We start from the raw sequence: 16,768 nt of genomic DNA, 5'->3' as shown, positions 1-16,768 counted from the left end.
AAATATTACATTTATCTGTCATCAAATCTCGCCTTTTTTTTGCTAAATTTCACAATGAAGCTCTACTCCGCCATACTCAGCAAAAAGAGAAACACTAAAAGGAAAACTCTTCGTCATAAACGTTAGATAATCTTCTTTCTTCTTTAGAAAATATGTCTTCAGAAAAAGATTTTTTTTCTCTCTCGCTTCACACTGCTTACTTTTTACACACCCTCCTCTGCTTCCCGTGCACCCTCCCTACCTGTTACTGGTTTTGTGGACTAGCCATCTTATTTGGCTTATAAACAATTACGTGCTTTTGCCCAAAAGTACTGTGGGTGCCAGTGAAAATAATACTCTGTTTAATGCCTCATCAGTAGCTGTGCCAGATACAACTACGAGTTCAAAAATGAAATGGATACTGGAGGTGAATATCCAAACTAGAGTGTCACCTAGGAAAAAATAATGACTTTTACAGAGCTCCACTTGGGATCAGTGGATGCGATGGGTGTGCTTCCCCATGTACACAATCAACACATCTCTCCATGGATGTGTTAATGTCCTCTTAAACTGAAGGAGGGTAGATTTAGATTAGATCTTAGGAAGAAATTCTTTACTGTGAGGGTGGTGAGGCACTGGAACAGGTTGCCCAGAGAAGCTGTGGATGCCCCATCCCTGGAAGTGTTCAAGGCCAGGCTGGATGGGGCTTTGAGCAGCCTGGTCTAGCGGGAGGTGTTGTGCCCATGGCAGGGGGGTTGGAACTAGGTGATCTTTAAGGTCCCTTCCAACCTAAACCATTCTGTGATTCTATGATGTGATGTGTTTGAATATACACTTACACAGCTCTCGTGCCTTACACCGGATCTGATGCATGCTTGTGCAACCGCTGCCTCTAACTGTGCACAGTGTAAAGATGAGGAAGGGAAAAACCAGATCACTGACTCCAGTGGTACTTTTGAATGCTTTCTTACCCGCTCTCTGTGCCACATACCAGAAACGTTTTAGGAATGCTTTTTCCTTGCCATACATAACGGTAAGGTATTCCTTACACATCTGCTGGCTCAGTATCCAGACTCATCCATTTCTCTGCCACATTAAAATATAACATCACTTGGATCTTGAACACACAAATCCAGATGCTGTATCCAATCATCTTTGATGCTGCTGCTGAAGCTGTCAGCAAGATGGTAATTTACTTGATTTTAAGTGTGCAAAATGTTAGAAGCTGTTCGTGCCTGCATTGGTGTCAAAGCAGATGGGGCCTCTCGCTTCCTATGAACTGTACGTGGACCGCCTCATCACATGCACGTCAACCACTCCAGTGCATATTGCTAGGGTTTGCTAGTGCTGGTTAACCAAAGCTAATTTCACAAAATTCTTTGTGTGTCACCACAATGAAGCACATCACAGATGCACACCATGTGTAGCAGAACCGCCCCCCACATGGAGAACTCCCATCACATATGATGGGTCAAACAGGGCTTCCCAGTAGGTCAATGCAAAGCAGAGAGGTGCCAGGTGTTGTGCAGATAACTAGCGCTGAGAGGCAGGTCCTTCCTCGAGTGGTGGAAGCCGAGTTTCCTGTTCTTGTTTCAAGGGTCATTACTCTGTTTTAAGCAAAGAGTCTTCAGAGCAGAGAACAAAACCCAAGACTTCCCATCTCTTTCCTTGACATGGTACATATTTTATGGCACATTTCAAAGACTTTCAAAAGCTGGGCTTGGGTCCCCTTGAGCTAAACACAAAAAGATCCAGGGGATGCTTCCCATTTTGTTTTGAAAGACATCCACACCTGCCAAAATGTTTTGTGCAGCATCCTCAGAATATATCCAGCAGTGAAGACCCCTGGTATCACAAAACACCTAATCTGTACTCAGAGTTCGTCCAGGAACTTACAGCCTTGTAGCTGGATTTTTAAGAGGATTTTCCCTTCCCTCACAGGGGACGGAGCAGAGAGGAGGTCTCGAATCACTTGCAGAGGGGGCAGCCTGACAGCAGACGCAAGGTCATTCGTGGGGGAAAGAGGGCAAGGTTAGAGGCCACCCATTGCACTTTTCACTGATGAGCTGGCGCTGGCCTATGAAGCTCTGCCAGGTGTAGGTGATTCTGTTTGCACCTGGATGCACTGTCTCTGGCAGCAGAGACCTTCAGTGCTGGAAACCGCCCATGTACAGCCTCCTTGTGCCTGTTGCAGAGAAGGGAAGTAACAGAGTGGAGGTTTCTAGGATCAGAGCCTGACTTGTCTCAATACCATTCAACGTGTCCATATGGTAGGTACAGACCTTCACTAATGTTTAAACTAGCAGTAGCTTGGTGGGATTTTTAATGTACTGCATTGGAATTTTCAGTGTATTGCACTACAATGTCCTTCCTACCCATCCATCTTATCTAGGAGGGAAGAGCTCTCCTTTTGAGTGTGATATAACCTGGTCTTTCCCAACTCCTATTGATTACATTTTTGTCTTCCTTCAAACATTCTCACATTAGCTGATGCCTGTTCTCTTTCAGTTAAGTAACCACGGGCCCTGTTGTTAGCCTGGTGATCTGAGAATACAAAAATACATACTGGCCAAGGGTAAGTTGCAATATTTTGCCACCAAGAGTTTTATGATACTTATTTCCAGAGAGTAACTAGGTCTCCCACACCCCTTATAAATACCTATTCTTTATATGCCTAAAGCTGTCTTAACACATACTCACAACTCCACTATCTTTGCAAGATAGTGTACCTAGAAACCACAACACACAAGGTAATTAGAAGTTTACAACACTAATTTCAGCCTGTTTCTAACCTGAGACTGTCTATAGTACTTCGGTCTCTGAACATAAAAGATCCTTCTTTACCTTTGTCTTCAGCTTGTCAAGTACAGTAAGTGTTTGAATTCAGAAAGTCACCTCCTTTTCCCCTCATGCTCTGCTTCTCTGGATTCCTAAATCTTGCAAATGAAAAGCTACAGTTTTCTTCTTCGTCTGAACAGTTCTGTAGGAAAGGATAAGGAGGTTAAAATTCACAAGATAACCATTTCATACCTGAAGCCTTGAAAAAAACTGCAGCACAGGGCTCAGGGGCCAGGGGAAAGAAGGCTCTGGAGAATGATATTTCCTAAAGATTCATCTTAGCAGTTGCAATTAACTTCCTCAATACCCTTTTGGATAAAAGTTATCAGATAAGAGATCAAGAGAGAGAACATGATTTAGCTCCAGCAAGTCTCGATTTACAATCTGTCTTCCCTGATCTGAGTTCATTTTGTGCAACTCCTGTGTCATGTTCTTCTCTTGCAGAGGTGGAAGAAAGAGTTTAAGTCACAACAGATAAGTGTAGATCCTCTGGAGGCCAAAATGAAATGTCTCTTAATAGCGTCTTTATGGCACTCCCAGGATATCACCATATCCTACAGGGCTATTATGAGGGGAATTTCATCTGCTTTACTCGAAAAAGCTTTGGTGACATTCCGGAAAAAATGCATAATGCAGCAATTTAAAATAGCTAAAATATTTGGTTCAAGTTTCCTGGATTTCAGCCCTGCCTAAGAAAAGAGTGTGTAGGGAGGGAGGTGCAGAAGGGAAAGGAGAGAATTAGAAATAACCCTCTCTCCCTTTCTCCTTTTGCTCTCTTTTCCCACCACGCTCCGGCATTCAAAATCAACCTGAGGATCGAGGGGGAGGATGCTGCTGTTGAGGAGCGCTCTCTGCCAGGCTTCTCTGTGGAGAGGTCTGATTTTCATGAGCACAAACAGGAGACCTCTGCCTGATCGTGTTTCCAGGCCTGGATTATTAATGGTTGTATTTCCAGCCCTTTAATTGCTTCCTCTTCTGGTGATGTCTTTTTTTGTCTTCCTTCAGCTAATACACGCTCGGTACGTATTAAGTAATGAAAATGCACAATCAAGGCACGCACGCCTTGCAACTGCTGTTTATAGTCAAGGATTTAAAACTAGTAACAAGGGAGGTTAATGTTATTCTTAGGAGATAACGCTTGTTGCCATGGTGAAGACGTCTTCTGTCACTCACTGTTGGGAAGATGGCGCCTGTGCTATGAATGCTTGACGGTATTTTTGCTTTCGAGATTAGCAACAGTAATTATTCCAACGCAGATACTAACCCGCCTGTTTCTGTGCAGATTCTCATATAGATGCTTTGTATCTAAACGGGCTCCTCTCTGCCTTCTCGGTGGGCTCGAGGTGCCGGTATCGATAGGGCTTTTCAATGCCTGAAGAAACAACGGAAAACAGCAATAGATTGTGTCTGAAGATAACAATGGTCTTGTAAAAAAATAAAGTGTCAGGCAATTTGATGTATGTTACCGTTAGCATCATATTGTGGAGATCCTTCAGCTTTTTTAAATATATAAACTTTCATTAGGCCTGATCTGATGCTCACAACCTCATGATCTGCGCTTCCTACTAAAATTTATTCAGGCAATAATCTACAAGAAATTGGTTGTTTTCAGCAGTTTATGACTTGTTATTTAACATTTAACAGAATGGCAGTTTATTTTGGTAACAACCAATACTGAGAGGTTTATTGCCATTGTAAACCATAATCAACCGTTTGTATCATTACTAGCTTTTCAAGATATAAAAATGGCCAGCTGCATTGGAAAATTGTTTAGCAGCTACAAACATTTGCATTGAAGATTAGGTATGGAGTTATTTCACCTTAAAGGTCGAAAGTATTTAGAGAAACCACTCACTTTCAGTGTAAATTATTCAGCAGATTGGTAAAACCCAATCCCGGAAAGACAATACCGAAACAATTCCCAGTAATTTTTCCAATTATGGTCCTGAAAAAGGAATCTGTAGGAGATGGACAATACAGAAGATTGCACTTTCTTTATCGCAGCATCAGGCCAGCAACTAAAGCTCGTTGCCTTTATAGATGTTGCAACTGTTTTGCTGAATAATTTATTGTACTGTACTCACAAATAGCTTAATCATCAGGGTTTCCCATTTCTCTCTTAGCATCAGGCAACTGGCCACAGATTCCATAGTTCACATGTTTAGAAAAATTCCAAACGCTTCCATTTTGATTGGAATAGGTTTCCAATGAGAGCACATTTTTTATATCAGTACAGCAGTTCTTCATCTTAATCCATTATAGTGGGCCAAATCTAAGTGAGAAACTCACAGTGAATAACTCAAGTGTACAAATTAGTTTCTATTTTTGCTCTCAAAAATACATCTACAAGCTGACTGCCATTTCATTTCTTCTACTTATTTCGCTAATATTTTAGTTGCACAAGTAGTAACTGCAGAATATTTAAGCTGAGTCTAATCACAGTAGCTCTGCTATTGCCACTGTCTCAGTGGATATATACGTTTGCACAGTTCATGCAAATGTTCACTTACAAATAAAAAAATAAAAATGTTTCCTCTTAACACTTCTGCCTGGCTGCAAAGTTCATTTTTCCAAACTGTTTGTGCCAGTAAAATTTTCACTGAGAAAAGCCACTGCAGAGAGAAGAAAAATGGATTAAAAACATCCATTTAAACCTTTGCGCAGGTAAGAGGAGGCATGTTTTTTTTTTTTTTAATTTATGTTTAGTAGCGTTCATTCACCTCCTCAATGCTGATTGGAATCTCTGGCAGAAAGCTTTAACTCATTTCTTCCTCCAGTCTTCAAACATTATGAAGCAAATTAATCCCTCCCATAACTCCAGTGAATTTGAGGACGTTATAGCAGAGATGACTTTGGCACTATATTTCTCATTTAAAGTGCTTACCTGCTCATGCACACTTTTTATACAGTCAAGGGTGATGGTTGCTGGTTTTCATTATTCACATTCAAATGATGTAAAATACGGGAGACACCGCGGCTTTAATTCTCAGATAGTTTTTGTAGGGTTTGCCTTCCGTAACTTGGCATGGGTTGTTAGGATTCCCAGATATATGCAACTGTTGCCACACTGTTTCACTGGAAACAGAAGTTTTCTGAACCTCCACAAAGGTGCCCAGCAGGCTGAGGAAGAGAAGGAAACTGAGGAGACATCCTCCTTGGAAGCATGGTCCACCACGTGGATGCCTTTTGAAGGGAGAAGAGAATTTCTCTTTTAAAAAAAAAAATAAAAAAAATCAAAAGAACAACAAACTCTTATTTTTGCCTCCCTCACAAGCCTAGAGATAACACATGACATGAAAGAAATTGAAACAAAGTCCTCAGGAAAAAAAAAAAATCCAACGCCAAATCTACCACCTAGTCATATTCAACCTGTCTTTCACGTTGTTAAAAATTCTCGTCAGCCCAGGGCATCGGTAGCAGAACGGCAGCAATGAGGATCAGGCAATCCTGCCTGCCAGTCAGAGGCATTAGCAATTTGCTGGTTGCAGAAAAAACTAAAAAAAAAAGGGGAGCATTTCATAAAGCAACAACAGCAAGGCAGCCTTCTTTCCACTCGGCTGCATCAGTAGAGCTATAGGCTACCAGGTCGCAGAGCTGAAGAGCGTTTAGGCCTGTTCTTCACCAGCGCAAGCGGGGATACACAAAAGCAGGCACAAAAGTTGACGGGAAAAAGCTGCATTCTTCAGTTTACCTTTCCTGGCTAAAGTAAAAGTAGATACTTGCATTCAGAACCATTACCAGCCTCTGCTGGATTGATACGGTGGAGGAAAATGTGAATCAGAGGGTGGCTTTTCCAGGCGTGGATGAGTTATTTAATCAAAATGGTGCCTTTGTCATTTGTGAAGTCTTTTTCTCCTCCGTATTTTTATGAAACACTGAGTCATTCAAAAATTTGAAAGCATTTATGTTCACATCATTTTTTTACTGAATTTCGGGGAATATTGTAAACTAATGGTGTTGCCTTCTCCCCTTTTTTCTTCTTTGGTCCAGAATCACATGGGCTAGCCATTGGCATCATTAGTAGCTCTTGAGTCATTGTGTTTTCAACTTTTAAATTGGGTTTTAAAAGACTACATTTGCACATGTATTAAAGGCTTCAACTTGTATTAGAAGGCTCATTTTCAGGGCTGTAAAGTCATTTGCTTACGAGGTCAGCATCCTCACCCGGGGACATCCCAAAACCACGAGCCCACCAGGCAGCAAGGACACCTCAGCACTCTGCTTTTTCTGTTTCTTGTCATCCATGGACCAGCTTTTGAAATAAGACTTTCACAATATATAACCCAATTATGTGCCCTCCCCACCTCCACTCTCAATCCAACAAAACGCATGTGGTTTTTTCAGCTAAGCTTCAAGTCAACCTGAATAAACAGGTCAGCTTTCCCAAGCACTGGCTGCTCAGTAGCTAATGCTGAAGTGGCATAAGCTAATTTATATTCTGTAGGGTCACTTAAACTCTCGAGTGTTAAGCTAAAGTGTCAGCCAGGTCCCAATGGGGCAAGTCTCTGCAGCTCTCTGAGCACTTTTTCTTAGGAGGAGAGTTTCGTCCCTCATTAGAATTCGTTTCGTATTATGGATTCCTTCCTTCTTTCCTCCCAGAAGTGGAAGGACTAATTAGGAATAGTTATCACTGCTGACATTCAAAGCGTTATGAGAATTGCAGCCCACTGAAACAAAAAGGGAATTCATATCTGTTGTAGGAGATCCTGACAATTCAGGCGTCGTTAGATTCCAGTAGGGTCACCTTTAAAGCTTTCCTCAGCTTCAGCTCCATCAGCCTGGCTTTCATTACAAACCAGTGAGACTGGAGTACAACTGAAGCTGCCTGGACCTCTGGGTTGTTCTTTGGAGTTTTGGGGTTTTTTTGGGGATGTGGGGGTGGGGGGAAGATGAGTACAAAAAGTCCAGGCAAGCTCCTGTGTTTCAGAGTCTAACCCCTCACGCTGTTCTCACTTCTGCTGACGCATTGAGTTCTGCAGAGGTCCTTCATTTGCTTGGCTTGCATGGCTTTTGTAAGGTGCTATCTCTAGGTTTTTTTCACTTCAAAATTTCCGCTGAGCATAAATAGGCAAGCACCCATTGCTCTGGTGGGAGAGTCGAGGCAGGGGGGAGGTTATATACACCAGCCAAACCTGAAGCAGAGGGAGGACGCCAGCTTGGGACTGCCACCAGCAGATCTAAGATGTGCCACTGCCAAAGGCAGCTCCTCTCCAGCACCCATGGGTACCCCTGTGCATTCACGTCAGTGCAAGCCGGAGACCACGTAGTTAAGGTGGTTCATTGAAATCGGAGCCCCATCACAAGTGCCAATGCACGGGAGAGCCACGCACAAGCCAAGGGGGCCTTCAGTAGCTACCTGCTATTACTTTGGAATCAGCAGGTCACGCTGCTGCAACCCGTGTCCCCAGAAAATCTGACAGAGACTCTGACATTTTCATTCTGCCTTCAGACTCTGAGAGAGCCAAGAGTTCAGCTTCACAACTTTTAAGCCATATCCCTTTGAGGGAGAGGGTGTTGCTGAGGGGAAAAAGAAAACCCTTTCCTATTTAATTCTCAGCAGCTGGTAATCTAATCAGTTTGCTAACCAGCTTTACATATGCAACTTCAGTGCTTAGCAGTAGATAGATTCACAAGTGCGAAGAAAGGGAAAAAAAAACAAACCAAAAAACCAAACCTAAAATAAATCACATTTAGAGATTCCAGGCAGATTCCAGTATCAAAACGGAAACCGGGATAAAGTGTCCAGAAGCTAAGGAGAAAAAAAGAATCCCTCTGAGTGTTGCTGAAAAAGATTGGTAAAGTCTACAGAAGTCTTCATTATAGTGTAATCCTTCCTTCCGTCCCCCCAAACATTTTTAAGTTATCTTCTCTCTTCATGATTGCCTTTATGTTGTCATTGACATTGTGTTGCAGTAAGTCAGCCTCTAATATTAGATGCAATTATGATACGTGGCATTGAAATCCTGCTTAAAGTAAGATTCCACTTGAAGGAGTCACCTTAGATCTATGCCTTTGTAAGGCTGTTTATTGCTTTTGTGATTGCGCTACCAAGTAGTCTTTGCATACAAGTACCAAGGTGCTACCAGCCAGATCCAAAATAGATAAAAGGAGCCAAACATTTGAGTAACTTGAATTCCGATGTCTGCAGTCAGATTTGTACTCTAGAAACCCCTCCGCAGCTGCTGCCTCACCTCAGTTTTGAAGCTGTATTTTTGCTTGATTTAACCCCTGTTTTGTTTGTGCATGTTGGTGGAATTGAGTCAATTAGCACTAACTGCCCCTATGCCCAACAGACATCAAGAAACTAGGAAATTAGATGGGTTGTGGATGCTGCTGAAGCCAAAGTGATTCTGGAGGCATCACTGGACGTGCCGACACCTACACTGCGAAGTCCAGTGGAAATTAAGAGTTTAAGACACTTTGTGGATTTATCTCAGTATTCTCAGTTAACAATTTTTTTTCCCTGCCTTACAAAACTGGACCACAGCCTGATCTTTTCATGTCAAACATCACACTCAAAAAGGTTCTGAGGTCAGACTGTGCCATGGGTGACACCGACTTGTGTCTTCTGTCTTGCACGAATGCCTGTAACTCTACCTCCTCAGTGGCAACACACAGTATAACTCACTGGCCGTTAACTCCATTAGGACTAGGATCCAGTCAGCTACTTCGCGGTTAAAATCACGACAGCGATACAGTTAACAGCAGAAAACAAATTTAGAAGGAGAAGAAAAAAAAACAAAATCAACAAAAATACGAGGTGACAAGCGCTTATTTACGTAGTCATTTTTCAGGAGCTGAGCTGCACTTTAATACATAAATGCATTGTACCTTTAGTGAAACCTTCCTCCTGAATAGCTAATAAGTTATATTTAAGTGCTTTCACCAATGAACTGACTTACTTTAGTCACTGTGAAATCATTTTTATTATCCTTCTGTCCAAAAAAGTTGGAGGTAGCTAAAATCATTTTGGTGCACCTCCTGCAAGCTTATGAATTATTGAAGACTGGAGGGAGAGTGGCTGCACCGAGAAAAAGACGGATAGCGAGGGCATTTTCGCTGTTTCCGAGAAAGACGGCTTGACGGGAAGGCAGGAGCCCCGCAAACATCCGCAGGATTGTATTCTTAATGAGGGAGGTGGTGGAAAAGACCAAAGCTGACTCACCAAAGGCTGAAATATTTAATTGTGTGATATCAGCATATGGAGACGCTAACCGAGCACGTAAGAAAGTTGCAGATGTTGCTCTGTGGCACAGCACCTGGCTTCCAGCTTGCTCTCTCCCAGGTATTTAAGGCCCCTGAAGAAATGGTATCTACGCGCTGTTGAGCGCGATGTTGGCTGGTGGTTAAATAATACACTAAGATCAGGAGAAACATAACAAACAGGAGCTTGCAAAGGATTTTTTTTTTTTTTTTTCCCCTCAAAGGGGAATCCCACTGCTTCTTCCCCAGCTGCGAGTAAAGGAAATCTAACTGGGAATCTTGTAGCCCTCTGCTTAATTCAAGAAACCTGAACCGCTGTCAGTAACCTCGGCCCTCAGATCTTTAAGCCTCTCTCAGCTGATCAATTTGTCCCCTACAGCAGTTCCTACTGCAGTAATTCCCACCGATGCCAGCGAAGGAAGAACTAAACAATTACGGGCTGGCCGGCTGCTGAACCTGCTAACTAGGTGCTCGTGATCTGAGGAGATATTTCTGTCTGTTTAGGCCACTGGCACTTTTACAAGAGAGAATGTCTTTGCTGTCTCGGCCCGGTGGAGACCAGGCAGCTTCCCACCACCTGGTATTAAGAACAAAGGACTGACCCAACCAGTGACAGCAAGACTGGACTCAGAGCTCTCTGGAGTGTTGGCTCCAGGACACCACCATGGAGTGGTATTAAAATACCACTATATATATACAATATACAAAACACCAATAATTAGTTTTGTGCAGGTCTCCAAACGTACAAGACTATTTTCATTGAATCACAGAATGGTTCGGGTTGGAAGGGACCTTAAAGATCATGTAGTTCCAACCCCCCTGCCGTGGGCAGGGACACCTCCCACTAGACCAGGCTGCTCAAAGCCCCATCCAGCCTGGCCTTGACCACTTCCAGGGATGGGACATCCACAGCTTCTCTGGGCAACCTGTTCCAGTGTCTCACCACCCTCACACTCAAGAATTTCTTCCTGATATCCAATCTAAATCTACCCTCTCAGTTTGAGTCTGTTACCCCGTGTCCTATCATTACACTCCCTGATAAAAAGTCCCTCCCCATCTCTCCTGTAGCCCCCTTTAGGTACTGGAAGGCTGCTATAAGGTTTCCTTGGAGCCTTCTCTTCTCCAGGCTGAACAACCCCAACTCTCTCAGCCTGTCCTCATAGCATAGGTGCTCCAGCCCTCTCATCATCTTCATGGCCCTAATTTTAACTATGCTTTTAAGTTCAGCTAAGGCCACAAATGTTGTGCTTTGGACTTCATAAAAGCAAGAAAACAAAAAACACCTATAGAAACTATTAGAGGATTCTTCCCTGATATGACTATGCTGCTGTTAGACCTCTGCCATCTGACTTTCCCACTGGATCTCACAGAATAGGACAACCCAGCCTGGGAGGATCTCAAGAGGTCTCTAGTCCTACTTGCTGCTCAAAGCAGGACCACCTACGGGGTCAGAGCAGGTTACTCAGGACTTTATCCAGGGGGTCTTGAAAGACTCCCAAGGATGGAGAATGCACATCCTCTCTGGGCAGCCTGTGTCACTGCTGGACTGTCTTTGGGGTGAAGAAGGATTATCTCCAGCCTGCACCTCCCTTTTCAATTTGTGCCCTCTTTCTCTCAGTCTCCGCCATGCATGACTGCGAGAGCCCATATTCTATTCACTGCAGGATGGTGAACAGGTCACAGGTAGGATCTCTACCGTTCTTTGCAACGCAATCTGTTCAATCACCTGCTGGATATAAGGAACATCCAAATTGCCCACATCCATTCCAACAGTCAGGAAAAATCAGGAAATCCAGAAGCAGGTTCCATGTCCTGTGCAACGTTTAAATCATACAACCAGTTTGGAGAGGAACCATCTTGGAGAATAACTTTGCCACTATTTAAAACTAGAGTTTTTTAGATACACTATCTGCTATATTAAAAAAACCCCAACTAATTGACCTCTCTTTGTACATTAGTATATAAATAAGGAAACCGTAATAGCACAGTAGGGGTGTTTTAATGTCACACGAAGCTGTACAGCAATTATTCTGTGTACCACGACCATCTCATGAAAAATCTTAAGAATATTAATCGGATGATGCTATCTTTCTCAAAATGATATTTCTCATTCTAAATATAGTTTTGTGATTTCCTAATATTAAAGGAAGTAGGTGTATTGCTATCTAGGCTGATAATTCAAGTTATTCATGAGAGGAGTTTCTCACCCCATGGTTCATGGATCACCAACAGTCAGAAAGACATGAAATAATGATCTAAAATTCCCTCCCTCCTACTCAAATGCCCCAAGCAAGTGAATAAACTTACAAAACAGAACGGAGTGAAATACAAAAGCGTATTTTAAATGTAGCTGACATTTTGATCATTGGCAAATAGAAATTTTTATTTGGGCAACATCCCAAGAAGCTCTAGCATTTTTTTTTGTTTTCCAGAAAGTTTTATATTCTCCTCATTTAAAAAAAAAAAGAAAGTTGGGAACATGGATCTGTGAAAAAATAGCTTGTACAAATACAGTATGATGATGGCAGAAGTACAGTGCCACTATTTCTTTAAAAGACTCATAACTACCATAGAATCATAGGGTTGGAAGGGACCTCTGGAGATCATCCAGTCCAACCCCCCTGCCAGAGCAGGGTCACCTAGAGCAGGTTGCACAGGAACGCGTCCAGGCGGGTTTTGAATGTCTCCAGAGACGGAGACTCCACCACCTCTCTGGGAAGCCTGTGCCAGTGCTCTGCCACCCTCAAAGTCAAGAAGTTCCTCCTCATGTTGAGATAGAACTTCCTATGCTCAAGTTTGTGTCCTGTCGCTGGGCACCACTGAAAAGAGCCTGGCCCCCACATTGCATGTATCCATACCAGAGCAAAATTGGGTATAAACTCAATAAAGAACATGAATTGGAAATGTTTGGGTGGTGTGTGTTGGTTTTTTGTTTGTTTGTTTGTTTGTTTAACTGGCTTCCTATTTATGCAACAATAATTAAATTAAGACCTCTAATTTACTTTGGCATAATTTTTTCTGTCTTTAAAAGAATGAGAGGTATGTCAGAAATTGCATACACACATGACGAGGAGAGCTTTTCTCACTCTCAAATTGTAATAATCTGATTTGGAAAATTAATATTAAAGTCAAAAGAATTCAAGAAAAGTGTTATTTTAAAAGTGCGCCCCAGTACAGATGCAAAATTCCTCATGGGATGCTGAAAAGTAGTGTGCATGTGTATAAACATGTGTGTGCTTATACACATACACACGTTCTGTTGCTTGAGAGCAATCGTTGAAATGACAAAGGCCAAAAGTCCCGAGATTGTGCTGGCATCACGGATGGTGCCAATTCACAAATACGTCTTTGCCAAACATGCCAAAAGCTGTCGTTGCTGACCCAAGGGAAAATGTTAATTTTACCACCATTCAACTAAAAAGTTCTGGAAGATGTAACTGGCAATTTAGTGCCAGTCTACAGTGCTGCTTGTCAAGGACAGAGAGACAGATGGACAGAAGGTGACAGAAGAGTGTGAATTAAAGGAAAAACCCTAAAGCCCAACATGTAGAAAGTGATGCTCCTAAAGAAGTTATCAATACCTTTGATAGTAAACTTCTTTGAGTTGTTTTGACACCATCTCATGTTTTAAACTGGCCCAGAAGTGGGAACCAGAACTCAGGGCTCTGGCCCTTGGATCTTGAAGGCTTGATGAACCTTACGTTCTGCAGCAAAGCACAACCTCAGCAAGAAGTGGGGCAAGTGCCACCACCTCCTCAGCCCAGCTTCATTTGAGTACCAGGACAGATCCAAGAATCTTCACGGCTAATGAGGCACCCTATAACCGCAGCTACTGGATCATGGTTTTCAGGGAACTTAAGACACCACGCACCTAATCCGTGGATTTAAGGATGAGAAACGTGTTAAACTGAGCAAAGACCTGGCAAGAAGGAAGCCATTTTACACCCCTGCAGAAGCAGAAATCATTGAATCATAGAACGGTTTGGGTTGGAAGAGACTTTAAAAATCATCTAGTTCCAACCCCCTGCCATGGGCAGGGACACCTCCCACTAGACCAGGCTGCTCAAAGCCCCATCCAGCCTGGCCTTGAACGCTTCCAGGGATGGGGCATCCACAACTTCTCTGGGCAACCTGTTCCAGTGCCTCACCACCCTCACAGTAAAGAATTTCTTCCCCATATCCAATCTAAATCTCCCCTCTTTCAGTTTAAAACCGTTACCCCTCATCCTGTCGCTACACTCCCTCATAGAGTCCCTCCCCATCTAAGCCCGTAGGAGAGTAAATTTTTCGCTTTCAAATTACCTAGGAGATCAGGCAAAGATTTTGTGAATTGTACCCTTGTATTTATGTGTCTCAACTCTACCCATTTAGGTGAGCAAATGTTTTGCAAGTTGCACTCGTGCAGGCAGATAACGAGATCTCACCAAGTCTTTTAGTGGACCTATGCCCACGTCTGCTGTGGCAAGGGCAGAGAATGAAATTTCAGAGGAAACTCCTGCAGACCAAGAGCAAAAACTTGGCAGATGAGCAAGGTGTGCTTCATTAAGTAAACTGGGAATCGCCCACAAACGAATGCACTCAGTCCTGCCTGGATTCTGAAGTTCCAGAGGACACCTGGGCCTGGGTATCACGCCAGTAGGAAACTACTTGAGAATTCCCAACCGAAGAAGTCACAGATAAACGCTTTCTGGGCATTAAAACACACGCACACAGGCAAAATGAGATTGCTTGTTGCTGGTGTTACAGATGGACAGAAATTGCACCAGAATAAGTCAACCTCTATGCAGGTTTTACGGGTGTTATTTTGGTGGTGGTTTTTTTCTTTGTTTTTTTAACAAAAAAATTCTGCATCGGACGAGTAAAGAAAATAGTCTCAAGAGGCTGAATACTTATAAGGTTAAATTAACAGGCTACGCTATTAACAAAAAGCAGCGTTCTGCTCTTCCTAGCCCAGTTGACCACCAAGCCCGGTGCTGCCCTGCCAGGCAGCCTCCAAAGACTCTGCTCAGCCTCCAACGCTGACTATCAGCAACGACAAACTGAGCAGGATTTGCGCGATTTGGTTGACTCCATCTTTCCTTGCACTGTCCCATCGTCACCCTCCTAAACATCGTTCCGTAGGTAAAGCAAGCCTTCCCGGTGAACAGAGGAGAAAAATCGGTTGCTTCCACAGACACGTGTTTATGCCATTGTACGCGTGATGTTATGGCACCGGCCACAAAATAATGCTGCTTCCACAACCGCTATTCATTAGCTTCATTCATTTTACAGCATTTTCCAGAGGTACGCTGGCCAAAGTTAATTTCTTTAATTTTTTAATTTGTTAATTTGTCAAATTTGTTAATTGGTCAGCAGTCTGCTTCAAAAAGAAGGAGGAACCAGAACTAGAACTTGGTTTTACTTCTTTTTATTAAGAAGCACAATCTCTGTCATAACTGAAAGACAGAAAAAAGCGTTTCATCCAAAATAATCAGATATAAATAATTAGATCAGGAAGAAAACTATCAACAACACGTTCTCACCAAAATAAAACCTGCACTTCCTACAAAAACATGGGAAGTTAACTTTTAAGACCAGAACAAGTAACCTTCTTCAATGCATTTGTTTCAGCTGATACTTTAGAATAGCTCTTTATACCTCATTTTACTCAGGGGTAAAAAAAAAAAAGGCGGCAATCATATGAAAACAACAGCTAATCAGTTCAAAATCATTACAGAGAACGGTTTTGCTACCTACCATACACAGCAATTTTGCTTTTGAACAATGACTCAGATGACTTACCAGACTCCACTTCAGAAAATGAAGAACAACCCCACCATCTCACTTCTCTGCTCCCAAAATGAAAACCTTAAGGATTTACTTTTTTTTTTTTGCTAATACACAGAATCATAGAATGTGTTGGGTTGGAAGGGACCTTTAAAGGTCATCTAGCCCAACCCCCCTGCAGTAAGCAGGGACATCTTCAACTAGATCAGGTTGCTCAGAGCCTCATCAAGCCTGGCCTTGAATGTCTCCAGGGATGGGGCCTCCACCACCTCTCTGGCCAACCTGTTCCAATGTCTCACCACCCTCATTGGAAAGAACTTCTTCCTAATGTCTAATCTAAACCTACCCTGCTCTAGTTTAAAACCATTGCCCCTCGTCCTATCGCTACATGGCCTTGCAAACAGCCCCTCCCCAGCTTTCGTATAGGCCCCCTTCAGGTACTGGAAGGGCACTATAAGGTCTGATATATACTGATATATCAGCGCAAGGAATAACTAATCTTAAAGTTGCATTAATTGGTGGCTACTCCTTCAACAAAAAACAATTAAGGCTACTGCATAGCAATAAAGTCCACTATCTTTAATTTAAAGTTTCTTCTATTAGAGCATTAGTTAAATGTCACGAGTGTAGTACTCGTACAGCGTATGCCTGTTCCCAAGCAGGTTTTTCCCTGCAGTCTTTTTGCTTTATCCAGTCAAGTGGTGTCGTATTTCCTGCCACTCCAATTGTCAAGGAGTCTCTAAATTACCTAAAGTTAGTATTTTCTTTCAGAGTCGACTTTTTTTTCATCTATCTTTAATGAAAGTAAGGGAATTGTGACAAAGTGGGAGGAACCCGATAAAAAAAAAAATAAATCACATTCTTTCTTCCTTTCAAGGAAAAATCCATGCAATCTGGACACACACCACTGGATGCATGTTATGATGGATAATATGAGGTTGGATGCTTTAATTATTTAACTGCTCTTAGCCACTTTCCTCTG

This window comes from Larus michahellis, chromosome 1 (genome assembly GCF_964199755.1).
Source record: "Larus michahellis chromosome 1, bLarMic1.1, whole genome shotgun sequence".
Classification (NCBI taxonomy): Eukaryota; Metazoa; Chordata; class Aves; order Charadriiformes; family Laridae; genus Larus; species Larus michahellis.
Note: the sequence above shows the minus strand (reverse complement) of the source record.